This window comes from Mastigoproctus giganteus, chromosome 1, assembly GCF_048544385.1.
Source record: "Mastigoproctus giganteus isolate SK-2022 chromosome 1, ASM4854438v1, whole genome shotgun sequence".
Lineage (NCBI taxonomy): Eukaryota > Metazoa > Arthropoda > Arachnida > Uropygi > Thelyphonidae > Mastigoproctus > Mastigoproctus giganteus.
This window is the reverse complement of record NC_143575.1, coordinates 251281119-251295720: the sequence shown is the minus strand read 5'-3', so window position 1 is coordinate 251295720 and position 14602 is coordinate 251281119. Positions and strand designations below refer to the sequence as shown.

Sequence of the window (14602 nt, the reverse complement as noted above, 5' to 3'; positions counted from 1 at the left end):
TATCTATTTGATAATTTTGAGGCTCTTAACTTTGTATAGTTTATTGAAGAAATAAAATTAATTAATTAAATGAAACACGGTATAAAATAAATGGCATGTAGCACACCAAAAATCTTGAGACAACATTCGCTATTACGAATGCTCGAACAAATATTTCTGAGCGTTACAACAAGAGTAGTTACTACTCTGTGTTTACAACTTTGGAGAATTTTTTTGATTAGTCAATCACTCCCATTGATATCGTGACCGACAGGAGCCGCTGTTTGTATACAAATCCATGCGAATATGGCGCTCAGTTGGGGTTGTAGCAATCTACATGTCTTCGATTAGATAACAATTATTTACTTAAAAATAAAATTGGCTCATTATTTGAATAGGTATGTTAACCAGTCATGTTTAGCAAGATTCATTGATTGCATTTGATTCAAATTGTGTGAGTACTAGTATTTATAAAGTTGTTTTGACATAAGTCATTAGCATCGGGTTCAATTATTGTATAGCTAAACATCTATGGCATTTCACAAAATCTGCTCATAGAATTCCATACAGGATAGGGAACCGCTAATTTTCTTTTTCTTTTCTATTTTTTTTTTTGTTTTTTTAGATGAGTTTCAGGTTTTTTTTTTATATTTGATCAGCATTAAAAATATATAAGTTGTGATAAGTAAAAAAATGGGTGATCATTTTGAACGGGCGTAGTAGTAACAGTTGTTTTGTACGTTATAGAGAGAAAATTTTGCAAATTAATAGAAGCATTTTTAAATGTGAACTTAAAATTAGCGATCATTCATTTTAAATGTGTACAAACGATAGTTATACTTTTTCGTACTTTAAATGGTATATGGTTTTGTCTTTGTTTTTTTTTTTTTTTTTTTTTTTGCTTTGCAAAAAAAACGAAAGGCAAAAATAATTAATTGGCAAGTCGTCACCGTTATTGCGAAGTAAATTGACAGTGAAAAAATTTTAATTTTATAATGCATTGTAACTGTATTTTATTAGCAGAGATAACTCTAAAATTTTTTGGTTGTCATTAACAGTGGAATTTGCTTTGTAATTTAAAAAAATAATAATAATAAATTTAAGCTGGCTTTTATGTGTTTTTTTTTTTTTTTTTTTAACTGATGAAGTAGTAATACAATTATTTTGTACATAGCAGAGAGAAAATTTACGAAATTAATTCAGGCATTTTTAAATGTGAACTTGAAATTAGCCATCAAATTTGGAAAAGGAGCGTTCATTTTAAATTTATATAGATGATGGTTATACGTTTTCAAATGGTTTTTTTTTTTTTTTTGCTTTTCAACAATGAAGGGCCAAAATAATTAATTGGCAAGTTGTTGCCTTCATTGCAAAGTAAAGTGCCAGAGAAAAAAAAATATAAATTCATATATCATAATGTGTTGTAATTGTGTATTTTATTAGCACAGATAATGCTAATTGAATGGTCTTCAGTATAATGGAATTTGTTTTGTAATTAAAGAAAAAAAATCGAACCAGCTTTTATATATATTGGTATGCATATTTACTCAGCTGTTTTTGGAATAAATGAAAGAAAAAGATGCATTACTTTTAGCACTTATATTATTCATAGCTAAAAATAATCATAACGTATGTATTAAATGTACTCTTCTCTGTATGTTGGCTAATTCTGACTTGGATGTGTGGACCTCAAGTGTCTTACCTTCATCAGTAGCACATTGTTTATGATTGCTGTTTATCTGCTTTGTGTAAAACCTGGGAGAATTTTTATGGCCTTTTTTTACAGTTTGGTCAAGTTAATCAGCCTCTAGTAAAGGGTGCATGAGCTTCAACCAAAACTTGGATTTTTTATCCAATGAACAGGCACACAAACCATAGAATATGTGAAGCACAATTTATTATTATTATTAGCAGCCATATGGTGCAAGGAAGCCTGAGGCTTATGCTGCACCAGACAAAAAAATAAATAATTCTGAATTACCCTGAGAGAGAGAGAGGGAGAAGTAGATGGGAATCACCAAGAAAGAGAAGAATGATGATATCCAGCTCAGGACCCTGGGTGTGCCAAGTCCATACTCACCAGATGTGAGCCCCTGGGGGTAAATATAGGCACAATACACTGATGCCTCCCAATCTTAGTCTTTGATGCAAAAAAAAAAAACACTTTCTTTTTCTTATGTTCAATCAGATTACAAGTTGATAACAGTGACCAAAAACTAAGCCCACTGCAGTAGACCATTAACCTCTAAGCAGTGCATGCATTAGTTGTAATGTCAGCAGTGGTGAGCTATAGTGGACTTTTGAGAGCCCATTGTTATTTTTTTTTTGAAAATGTGCAAGCCTATTGTTGAAACAATCATTTATTTTACAAATTAAATCCTGAAGTCAATTATTGAGTATCCAAAGCCAGAACTGTGGTGGGGCAATGGAACCCCAGCCCCAGGCACAGCATTTTAAGGGTGCACTCGACCAATTAAGTATTTTAAAATTGCTTTATTTTTGATTTAATTAGTCGGACCTGTGTTTAACGAACTTCTTTATAGCGAATTTTTTTCAAATTCCTCTTGGTAATTACATTTAAAATAGTTTCCATAGAACAGAAAATTTCCATATAAAACGGATTAAGAAAGACAACTTTTGTATGCATTGTGCCCACCTCTGGCCTTTAGGAACTTTTAAAACGTGAATTAAGGGTTATAGAAATTACCATTCCGCAATGTTAGTGGTGCCCACGAAGCCTACGCAGCCAACTATTCCACATACTGAGAAGTCACGCTGGTCTAAATGCTTTCCATAGCCAGTTGGAAGATTAAGGCGTATTCCCAACATGGATAAGAGCCACTGGTCAACCTGTGTTGTGGTTCCCCTCTACTCCGGCAAGCAATCTGTTTTTCGGAGAAGTGAGTGATCCATGTGTTTCCGTTAATTTCTCATGTCTATGTTTACATGGTCACAGTAGCTGAAAATCCAGGTAATTCAAGAGTTTGGACAGTATTCAAGAACTTGTGTGGCCTGACCATTGTATAAGGCAATGGTCAGACCACACCTTGAGTACTGTATACAGGTCTGGAGGCCTCATTTTTAGAGTTACTAGAATGAGTACAGAGAAGGGCAACAAGATTGGTGAGGGGAACAAAGGGCTGCTTTTACCAAGAAAGGCTTAAGTTCTGCAAATTGCTGCGCCTGGAGAGCAGGCCCCTGCGAGGTGATCTGATCAAGGTGTAAAAGGCCTTGAATAGTTTGAGTAGGCTCAATGCTGACAGGATACTTCTGCTTGCTCAGATTAAAAACTTGGGGGGGGGGGATAGATTCAAATTGAGGAAAGACAGTTGTAGAATAGATGTGCGGAAGTTTGCCTTTAACCAGTGGGTGGTTGATTGCTGGAACAGACTTCCATCTGTTGTTGTGGAGGTTGATAGCTTAAATAAATTTAAGGCTGAACTAGACAAACATTTGGAGTGACCAGATGGGTGAAATGGGAAGGGTTTTTTTTTTTTTTTTTGCTTGCTTTCTTGCATCGTGTGCCTGAACTATGACAGTAGCGATCTCAAGTGGGCAATGAGACGAGAGCGAGTAAGATATTGAATAAACTTTCTGAAGATGAAACGTTGGCAGATTTTGAAACTGCATCGAGGCCTTCATTGTGAAGAAAATGTTCCAAAATATAATAGTATACTGACAATAATTTAAAAAAAAAAAAAAAAAACTGTGCATTAAATCACCAATGATTGCTAAAGAACTTTATGTGAAAATTATAAAGATCGGTCACGTGTTCAGGCAGATGGAAATCATGGTTTGGAGGAATCATCCCACTTTATGCAAACATTTTGAATCAACAGTTAAATATTCGGGATTATTAAACATACTTTTAAATCTGGAATTTAACAATTTAGCTCTAATGATCAAATCATGCAGGAGCTCTCTTACCTTTCAGAAGTGTTACAAAGTCACAGCATAACTATAGTAAATGTAGATAAATTAATTATTCAAACTGTCAATGCTATTGATAATTTGAAAAATTCTGAAAGAATTTATGAAGCTAAAATTGAGAGCATGTTGAAGTTGAAAGAATTTGAAGTAATCAAAAGTAAAAACACCTTTAAAAAAGTACGTTGTGACAAGTTATTAAACTGCATTGTGTTATCCTTAATGGATAGGTTATTAATGCAACAGAGTAATTTTAAATTAAATAAAGAAAATAATAATATCGTTGACTATGAGGAATTGAGAGAAATTTTAAACGTATGCTACCCGGAAAACTGGAATATGGAAGAACTTTTGTCACCACGGCAACAGGGTAAAAAACGAATAAATTTAATTTTTCTAATAAAATACGAAATAAAAATTCTTAGAGATTTTGTTGAAGACAGTTTATCTTTAAAATCAAATGAAATTCCCTTTTCAATTAAAAAAGCCTGAAATATCCTTGAAACCACTGCGATTAGCAGTGCTGAACTGAGCAAGTTTTCAACATAATGAATAATATTGTAACAATAAAAAGAACATCTTTGACAATTAAACACATTGCAGATATGAAGGCCATAAATCCAAATGGGAAACCATTCATCAATTTGATCCGAATTGTTACGTCAAACCTTTCCTCCGTAAGCATCGCTCAATACTTGAGCAAAGCAGATCGAGAACAAATATTAATAAATGGAAATTCTAATGGAAATTTTTAGAATAATTTTTTTTTTGAATATTTGTGTAATAATTTTTTTTATGTAATCTGATTTTTCTGTGCCTTTTCTGGAATAGTTTGTTTTCTTACATAATATTTGTTTTTATATTCTAGAATGTCTTGTGATAGTTTCTTATGTCATTTGTGATATGGAAAATATTTCATGTTATTTTCTATTCGCAATATTAAAATTTTATTGTAAAAAAAATGTATCCATAATATTTCCCTATTTGAAAAAAAAAGAATAAAAAGTCAGCACAACTGTGAGCCCATTGTTAAAATGGGTTCACAGTTTTGAATGAATGTCAGTATTATGTAGAGTGATATTCTCATATTGGAAGCTTATTATTATTATTATTATTATTATTAATATCCATATGTTGCAAGGAAGCCTGAGGCTTATGCTGCAACAGGAAAAAAAAAAAGTTGCCGAGTAACCCTGAATGAGAGAGAGAGAGAGAGAGAGAGAGTCAAAAGTAGAAGGGAATCACCAAGAAAGAGAAGAATGATGATATCCAGCTCAGGACCCTGGGTGTGCCAAGCCCATACTCACCAGATGTGAGCCCCCGGGGATAAATATATTGCAATCGATAATAAATAGAGCTATTTAAACTGAATCACATTTTTTGTCATGGCAGTATATGCTTATTTTTATTTTTTTAAAAAAAGTGATTGTATAAGATGTTATAAATACTCCACTGTTAGAAGATTGTAATACACCAATTTATGAATAACTCCTTTTCATCTCCAAATTAAATTCTAGCAATTCAAAAAATGTCAAAAGCTTACATTAAACATAAAAAAACAGTTAACCCTTTCAGCAGTGAGTTTTCTGCATGTGGGTATGTCCAGCGCAGCAAATTTTTGAAGCAATGGAGTTTTCACAGATCTTGAAATTTTCTAAAAAGAAAATTATGTAAATGTTTTAAAATATTTATATGTTCTTATTTTTACTTATATGTATATACGTAAAAATAATAAGAACATAAAAATGTTCTTATTATTCTTCAAAAACAGTAAAATTATTGTCAAAAATCAAACTAGAATTTACAAAAAAAAATTGTAAACCAATTTGTAAGTAAAACCTGTCATTACATTTTTAATGTAGCAGTACCCTCTTCATCTATTTATGGATTTTTTGATTTAGTTTTACCAAATTCTGGAATGAATTTTGCAGAATTTCTTTACTTTCAACTTTTGTAATTTTAAAAGAACTGAGGTCAACAGTATACTCCATGCTTGAACATAGCAGGCCTGCTGTGTTCACATATGGAGACCTCAACTGAAAAAAGACAGGGAAAAAAGACTTGAAAGGGTCCAAAGATCGGCAGAAGGACAACCGTATGAGGAATTACGTGGGGACGATTATGTGGGCTACAAAGCTTGGCAACCCTGCACTTTAGTGGTGATCCGATTGAGGTTTTTAAGACTCTGAGAGGGATTAGTAATATGAATGAAGGTGAAATTTTCACTGTTATAGAGAACAGTGTTGATTGTCAAGCAGCAGCAGGGGTCTCATCAGCTATAGGTGCTGAATTTTTCTTCGTCTTTTTTGCAGTATCATGCCTTGATTTCCATCATTAACCACCCTGCTTACCTTTGCATCATCAGCAAACATACAATAAGCTTGGTGTGCCTTTCATTAGTATTATTAATGAATACTGAAGACAGTAGGGGCAAGCACTGAACCTGAGGAATTTCACCAATAACATTATTCTTAGAAGAGCAGTGACTACTTATCTTCCAGTCTATCTTCTGCCATGAAATCATCCATTTATTCATATCAGTAACTTGTCCCAGTACTGCACTGCTCCAATTTGTACAGCAGTCTTTTGTGTGGAACAGTATCAGAAGCTTTACTGATATCTAAGTATGTTTAATTATGTCACGTCAAAATTATTTTTTGCATGCAGCTTCTTTGTTACTGCATCATAGAAGCTAATCAGATTGGTCAGACAATTGTCCTTCCCATAACCAACCCATGGTATGATTTCCATATAACTGCCTGTCAGGATGATCCTGCAATACTTCTTTAACCACTGACTCCATTATTTTCCCTGGAACAGGAGTTAAGCTTACAGGTTCGTAATTCGAACGAGTACAGAGAAGGGCAACAAGATTAGTGAATGGAACAAAGGGTTGCTCTTACGAAGAAAGGCTTAAGTTTTGCAAATTACAGAGCCTGGAGACTAGGCATCGGCGAGGTGATCTGATAGAGGTGTATAAGGCTTTGAATGGCTTGAGCATGCTCAATGCCGAGGGGATTCTTCCTCTTGCTCAGAATAATCACCTGAGAGGGCATAAATTCAAATTGAGGAAGGACGGATGTCGGATAGATGTGCGGAAATTTGCCTTTAGCCAGCGGGCAGTTGGTTTGTGGAATAGACTCCCATCGCTTGTTGTTGAAGTTGATAGCCTAAATAAATTTAAGGCTCAGCTGGACAGGTATTTCGAACGAACGGAGGGGTGAAATGGGAGTAGTGGTTGGTTTTTTTTTTTTTTTTTTTTTTTTTTGGCTGATGCTGAATAAGCTTGCTTTCTTGCATCATATGCCTCTACTAATGCTAATTACTCATTTCATTCTGTGATCCCCTTTATGAATAGGAGATACATTTCACACCTCCAATCTATAGGGAGTTTTCCTGAATCCAAGGGTGCTCTCTCGTATGTCCAGCAGTTTGCTTACCTATCTTGCTGCTTCTTTTAATATAGTTGGATAAATTCCATTACCTCCTGGTGCATTATTTACTTTTACTTTAACAGTTTCTTTTCTGCTCTCTTCTCAGTTGTCACGAAACTCCCAGTTATAACTTGGTATGCTGCTAGTATTCCCATCCTTAAAAATTTCTTCTTGCTTGAATGTAGATGGAAAATATTTATTCAGTTTGTCGGCAACCTGAACAAGGTCACCAGTAGTTATGCCATTGATATCTAGTAAAGGAATGTGATTCATCCCTTTTGAAGATTTCTTTGCTACTTTCGTAGCATTCCTAGCCAAAGACTTTTTATAATTTTCCTTAACCTGCCTAACATCCTTAGTGACTTGATTGTGGACTAATTTTTACTTACTGTAGGTTTCTGCATCCCCTGATAATTTAAAATCCTCTGAAGCAGTTTTCTTTTATGCCACTTGTTTTATCACTTTATCTGATATCCATTTATTTCTAAATCTTGAACAGTATCTCTTAGTTGGTGTAAAAAGCTTAGTAGCTTCTATGATTATTTCCCCGAATGTATTCCATTTAGAATTTGCAGTTTGCACCATCATCAGTTCGTCCAACTGAAAACTGATGTGTACATCAGTATACTATGACCACTTCCACCTTGTGGTTCATTTATCTGAAGATTTCGTAATGCATGAAGAGTCCTTGCTAAATCATACCAACAGTATTGCTTTCTCTTTTGTGCTTTTCTAATCTACTTCTGTAGAAAACAGTCATCCAGTAAATCCAGAAAAGTTCTGCTACTGTATCAGTGACCAACTCACAAGTTCCTGTTAGGGGCTCACATCTGGTGAGTATGGGCTTGGCACACCCAGGGTCCTGAGCTGGATATCATCATTCTTCTCTTTCTTGGTGATTTCCTTCTCTCTCTCTCTCTCTTTCTCTCTCTTTTAGGGTAACTCAGAAATTTTTTTTTTTTTTTTTTTTTTTCTTGCCTGGTGCAGCAAAAGCCTCAGGCTTCCTTGCACCATATGGCTAATAATGATAATGATAATATCTGGAAAGTTAAAATCCCCTATTATATGACATTCTAATTTGCTGGTCTACTCTATTTGTCTGTAAAGTTGTTTATTATACTCATTGCAGTCATTTGTCTTATAACATACTCCTACTGTTTATTTTTTGTTTTCCCAGTGCTTATATCACACAAAACTGACTCAGCAGTGCACTGGCCACCCACATCAAGCTGAGTGCACTGCCTTAGATTCTGTATTCTTCTTAACTAACAACATAACCTCTCTTACCCATTTCTGTTCTTTCTGTCCCCAGTTTACACATTGTACTGACCATATATTGGCCCCAGGGGCTCACATCTGGTAAGTATGGACTTGGCACACCTAGGGTCCTGATCTGGATATCATCATTCTTCTCTTTTTTGGTAATTCCCTTTTGACTCTCTCTCTCTCTCTCTCTCTCAGGGCAACTCAGGAATATTTTTTTGGCTGGTGTAGCATAAGCCTCAGGCTTCCTTGCACCATATAGCTAGTAATAATAATAATAATAATATTCAAATTCATGGTGCTGCTCATACATCCCTTATGTCTGAGTGGCACTATGTTTCTGATATCCCTACAATGTCCACATTTGATGACTTAACAGCACTTCAAATTAAGCAAATTTGTTTGCTGTATTCCTAGCATTAGGATACAAGCACGTATCTACATTCTTAGCAATCCTTACCTAGCCCATATATTTGCTTGTTTCACGAGGATACAAAAACATGCTTCGTAATCTCTAACACCATGCTTTTCAGGTTGCTGCATGTCTAGTTGAAACAGTGCAAGAATCACTTTCACATCTGCTTGCAGAAATTGCTAATCTGTTAGTCTGTGCATCTTCTGCCTTCTTGCTTCTTGAGTTAGTTGCAAATATTGTTCCACCCCTTCTCTTTAAGTGTATCTCATTCTTGTAAAAACAGTCTCTCCTCTTAGCAAGCACAAAAAATGATGAAAAAATTTTTCTCCATGAGCCTTGCATAGTCTCTCCAGAGTCAACTTAATTGATAAGGCTCTCATCCTTACCCTGTCCTCTCATGTATTTGCAGGATTGTAGACACTTTCAAATTTAATCGTAACTCATGACTTTTTCTTGCCATCACCTTATACCTGTTAAGTAAATCCTCAGATCTCCTTTTCTTAATATCATGAGTACCTGATAGACCTACTCTGCTTCTATTCCACTTATCCTTTTTACACAATATATGTCCTGTTTTCCTGACAATAGTCACCAACAGTAGTTACTTCTTGTTGGGACCAGAGCTTTCTGCTGTTAAGGATGTTATTGTGTTGTCCAAGTAAAGCACTTCTGCCATTTGTGCTTTTTGCTTTGCTGCTCTAGTCTGAGGCATGACATTAATCTTAATTTCTCTCTCTCATTTCTTTCCCTCTTCAACATTCATTTTTTTAAACATTAGAAGGCCAAGTACAAAACAATTACATTACTTTATCAGGGAAACCCAAATAATCACTGAACTACTAATTTCAAATAACTGAATAACAGAAACCAATTAATTTTAGGAAATACAACAGTCTAATTAACTGAGTTCAGAATTCACTCTCGTGGCTAGGTCAGTCTTTCTAGAGAGTTGCATGCCCACCCCTGAAAAATTCTGGTTTTTCATCCAAGAAACAGGCAAACCAACCATAAAATACATTCAGCTTATAGATGTAACACACTGATGCCTCATGACATTAAATGCCTTTATTCAAAATCAGTTTTAAGATGAGCTTTTCATCACAGACCACCTGAAATGAAACAATCAGCTGAATTGTATTATTTTACCATTAGCTAACCAGTCCTCATAATGTTTTTGAAAAGTGCAAATTAAAGTTTACAGTTGTATTCAGTGTGAAAGGTGTTCATGGCTCTGGGACAAAATCATCAACCTTCTTTCATCTACATTAAATGTTGTTTGGTATTTGTAGTAAAGTAACTAAGACCACAAACCACAAGGCATCAGTTTATTGTGTTTGTAAATTGTGTATTTTGTGGTCACACTGCCTGTTTAGCTGCATGAAAACCCCAGATTTAGTTTAAAAGATGTCAGTTGAGCAAAAGTATCTATCTTATTAGGAAACTCCATTCCACATTACATCTGACATGCCGGCAAACAGCTGAAAAAAATTCAGACATTCATATTGCATCCCAGACACCATGTGAATATCTGTGTTTCAATCAAGGAACATCATTAATGACGACCTTAAATAGAAGAGGTCCTAGGGAAGACCCTTGGGGAACTCCACTAATTTCGTAGAAAGGTTTTGAATGAGCATTGTTTACATAATAGTATGTCACCTCTGAAGAAAGTAGCTTTGAATCCAACGAAGAAGAAGGTTCTGAATTCCATAACACTTCAGATTAAATCAGTTGCTTATGCCCCCATTTAGGGGTACAAGTAACTGAGGCTTAATGTTGCTACTTTTTTAAACCGATACCATGAATGTACCTTCTAATAGTGAGTGCTGCCTATTTGCACTCTACTGGCTTCTCTGTCTCTACCTTAGTACCAGGCATCCTTATAGGTTAAAATGTAGTAATTCTTATATTTAGTAATTAAAGTCTAACGTGTAACTTATCATTAAGGATTGTATAACCATGTCTGAAGCTTTTGTCTTTAATTTTAATTATTTGATTTTTGCTTTAATGTTTTACTAATATTCTAATTCCATTTTCCCTTTTTTTTGTTATGCTTTTCTCTGTTTTAACTGGAAAATGATGCCTATATCTTGATTTTTACCACCACCCACTGGTGGGATTCAGCTGGTTTGCCGAACCGGTTCCTAAAGGCTGTTTCACACTGAACAGCATGTGAGCTGTGCTACTTTTGGTCTATGTTTGGTTTTTCTTTTTTACCTTGAAAAGGTGATAGAGAACTGGGTTTTAAAATTTTTGATTCCCACCATTGCCTCCACTCTCTCTCTCTCTCTCTCTCTCTCTCTCTCTCTCTCTCTCTCTCTCTCTCTCTCTCTCTCTCACACACACACACACACACACACACACCCCAGATTGGTATGCATCAGGAATATTCTGTGCGTTATGTTCATTAGTAAGCCTAACTTTGCATATCTTTGGCTTTATAATAATGTGCAATAAACCTCTGATGCCAGCCATTTTCTCACTGCTTGCCAAAATAATATGAAATGCCAAACAGTCTTTTTTTTCCTTAACGCTAGTCTACTTACTTTTCTCTTACTCCTATACATTTCTAATCCAGGCCTGACCAACCTAAATCATTCTGTGGGCCACCTTGATGAACTACAATTTTCTACAGGCCACATGTAATATAAAACAATCTTTTAAAAATAAAAAAAATCAAATGCCATAACAATTTATTTTATTCATTCATTTTTATTATATATATACATCAATGAGATATTTGCTTTTCTTTGCGATCACTCAATTTTTTTAAAATCAACTTCAATATTGGTAGTTGCACATCTCAATTGATTTTCCAGATTTTCATCTGTTATTGAAGCTCAGGATTTACTTTTAATAAATTTCATTTTTGAAAATAAAGTTTCACAAACATGTGGATTCGAAGGTACTCACAATTTTTTGTGCAAAAAAATCTTAATTTGGGATACTTTTCTGCTGTCACATACGTGCTGTAAAACTTGATTTTTGATGTCGTGGCATGAATATGTTTTAATTCATTGTTGCACTGTAAATCAATTACTTCCATCTGCAGAGTTTCTGTTTGTAAGAAGGGAAGGAGTGGTGGGGATTCGGTGAAGTACATCTGGTCTAGTATTATATTTCTCATTATTTATCATGCCTGGTGCAGCTAGTGAATGATTTCCCACTGATGTAGTCAGTAGCATAAAAATTATCTGGTGGGCCGCAAAAAATAATGTGGCTGGCCAGGCCTGTTCTAAGCTAACAAGATTTCTTCATTGCCAGAAACTTTGAGCCAAATGAGTCTCTTTATTAGTCAACTGATATGTCATCTTTTATGTAGAATCAGCAATTTGGGTTGGAAGTCGAAACAAGATTTGTAATAATTTTAGGTTTAATCCTTTATAATAATTATAGGCTTAATCCTTAATACTTTTAACTGCTTTCTGGCTACTTCCTGAAATCACTTACATCAGGACTAAAACTTAAGAATGTACTCTTTCATCCTGGATGATTTTGCTTGAAATACTATAAGCAGTGATCTAAATGACTCAGGCTACTTGTTCTTTCTAATTTTTTTTTTTTTTTTTTTATTTCTCCTTTTCATCATTGATGCTTACCTGCAGTGGGTATTATTATTAATGAATCACCTTTACTTGCATCATTTATAATAAAATGTTGACCACTCTATTTGAGTCTTTAAAATGTTACACAGTGTTTTATTACTTTACAGTAATTATTTTTAATTTTAATGTTACCTTCTCTAACTTATCTGTTGTGGAGTGTTGTCCCTACTTTGTTTGTTTGGCAGTAAGTGATTTATATACACAGCTACTCAATCAGTTTTATTGGGCCTAATTCTCCTGGCCCTTTTTTTTTTTTAAATAAGTTCTAAGTGGAGCAAGGGAGGTGGGTCTGGTCATTTTTATTATTTAATAATGATGTCCTGAATTTTTAATAGAGAAATTGAGACAGAAACATTGCTTGAAAGGTACTGTAAGTTAGCATTATATGAACAAGATTAGCAACTCACTGATAATAAATGATGGATTATTGAGTTCTTCAGTGTAATAATCCATATGTGAAACATTAAACTAAGGTACCCATTCACTATATACATTTACTACTTACAAAATATTTTTAGAAATTTTAGCTTATTGTTTTTGAACAATACTGAAACAGCATCCATTTGTATTTGTCCATATGTTCTTTTAAAAAAAAATTAAGTAGCCCAGAAGATTGTATTGTGAAAGATGCTTGATTTTGTGACTCCTAGAAAGCAGTTGCTTTGTGACACCTTGCTTTTTATTTCCCCTTCCACTTTTTGAAAGGGGGGAAATAATTTTAGTACTATATAATATTTACTGTTCTTTTCCATGTATGTTACATTTTTCTCAAAAACAAGGCTTTATTTCTGTGGTGTGGAATAACTTACAGTATAGAAGTGCAGTATTTTCCATGCCCCCCCCCCTTTTTTATTAATTTATGAATCATATTGACCTCTCAGAATCCAGAAAATCCCAAGATCCAGCATGAATTAGATTTAGAAGTTGCTGGGTTTTGGAAGTTTGTATTTCTTCCACTATCATGTGTCTATAGTGATAATTTGGACGTTGGTGAAGTCAAAATTAAGGTTTTCCATGATGCAACATTCTTATATTTCTAAGATTGTAGCATTGCTGACTGTAGAGTACCCCAAGTACATATGCTTGAGCTACTCTACAGTCAGTGTAGAGCCCCTAACAGGATCTATACATTTATAGATCCTGTTATGGGGGGGGGGGGGGTGTTTATGAATCTCTTGTGAGATTGCCTGATGTACACCACATGATAGAAGGTAATTTTGTGGGTAATTTATGTTGTGTTGGGGAAGGTGCTCACGTTTTTTCATGTTATCAAGTTTACAGTTTCATTGAAGGATATTCAACAGAACATTCCAACAGAAATGAATCTGAATTTATTTATTTATATTTGTAATGTAAGTAACATTTTATAAAATCTTACTAAATTATTTTTGCTTAACACAGAGCAATTGTCTTCCCTTACTACATCATATACCTGTGTAATGATCTTCAAAATTTATTACTAACAAATTGGATATATTCAGCATAGCAGGTGTGAAAATTAATATTATATGGAAAAAATATATGCGAAAATTAGTCCGAGTAGTAATTAAGTGTATTGCTCCTGGTGTAAGCTGGTTCTTAATAGGTAAATTATTTAATTCATAAAACTATATCCTCAAAAAAATGCATTTATATCATAAGTCTAGTCACATATAATCACATTCTGACATTTGCTATCAAACTTTGACAGTTCACTATTATCATTTTCTTCTTTCAGAAGGTATTAAATAAAATGCTGTAAATAGTGACTATACTGAAAAAAAATTTGTTAAAATAACATGAACTTATAGTAAAATATAGTAAAATACATATAGTAAAATCAGGTGGTTGAATTATAAAATATGAAATCAGATAAAAGGAATAAATGAAGAAATACATTCTCTGCCTAAACCTTTTAGGCACAACATGAGTTTTCCAAACTACTGTGTGATATTGATTAATTCAGTTCAGTGGTATTTGATATTAAAATTGTTAATATA

The 14602-nt window shown here is 34.1% G+C and overlaps 1 protein-coding gene across 1 annotated transcript in view; it reads left to right on the top strand.

Annotated features, from left to right (window-relative positions):
* Positions 1 to 287: 287 nt before the first annotated feature.
* Positions 288 to 14602, top strand: part of LOC150091753 (uncharacterized) — a 285842-nt gene continuing 271527 nt past the window's right edge. Inside the window, exon 1 of the mRNA XM_090376803.1 lies at positions 288 to 377. The gene's annotated coding sequence lies outside the window, so the exon portion shown is untranslated. The remainder of the gene's footprint in view (positions 378 to 14602) is intronic.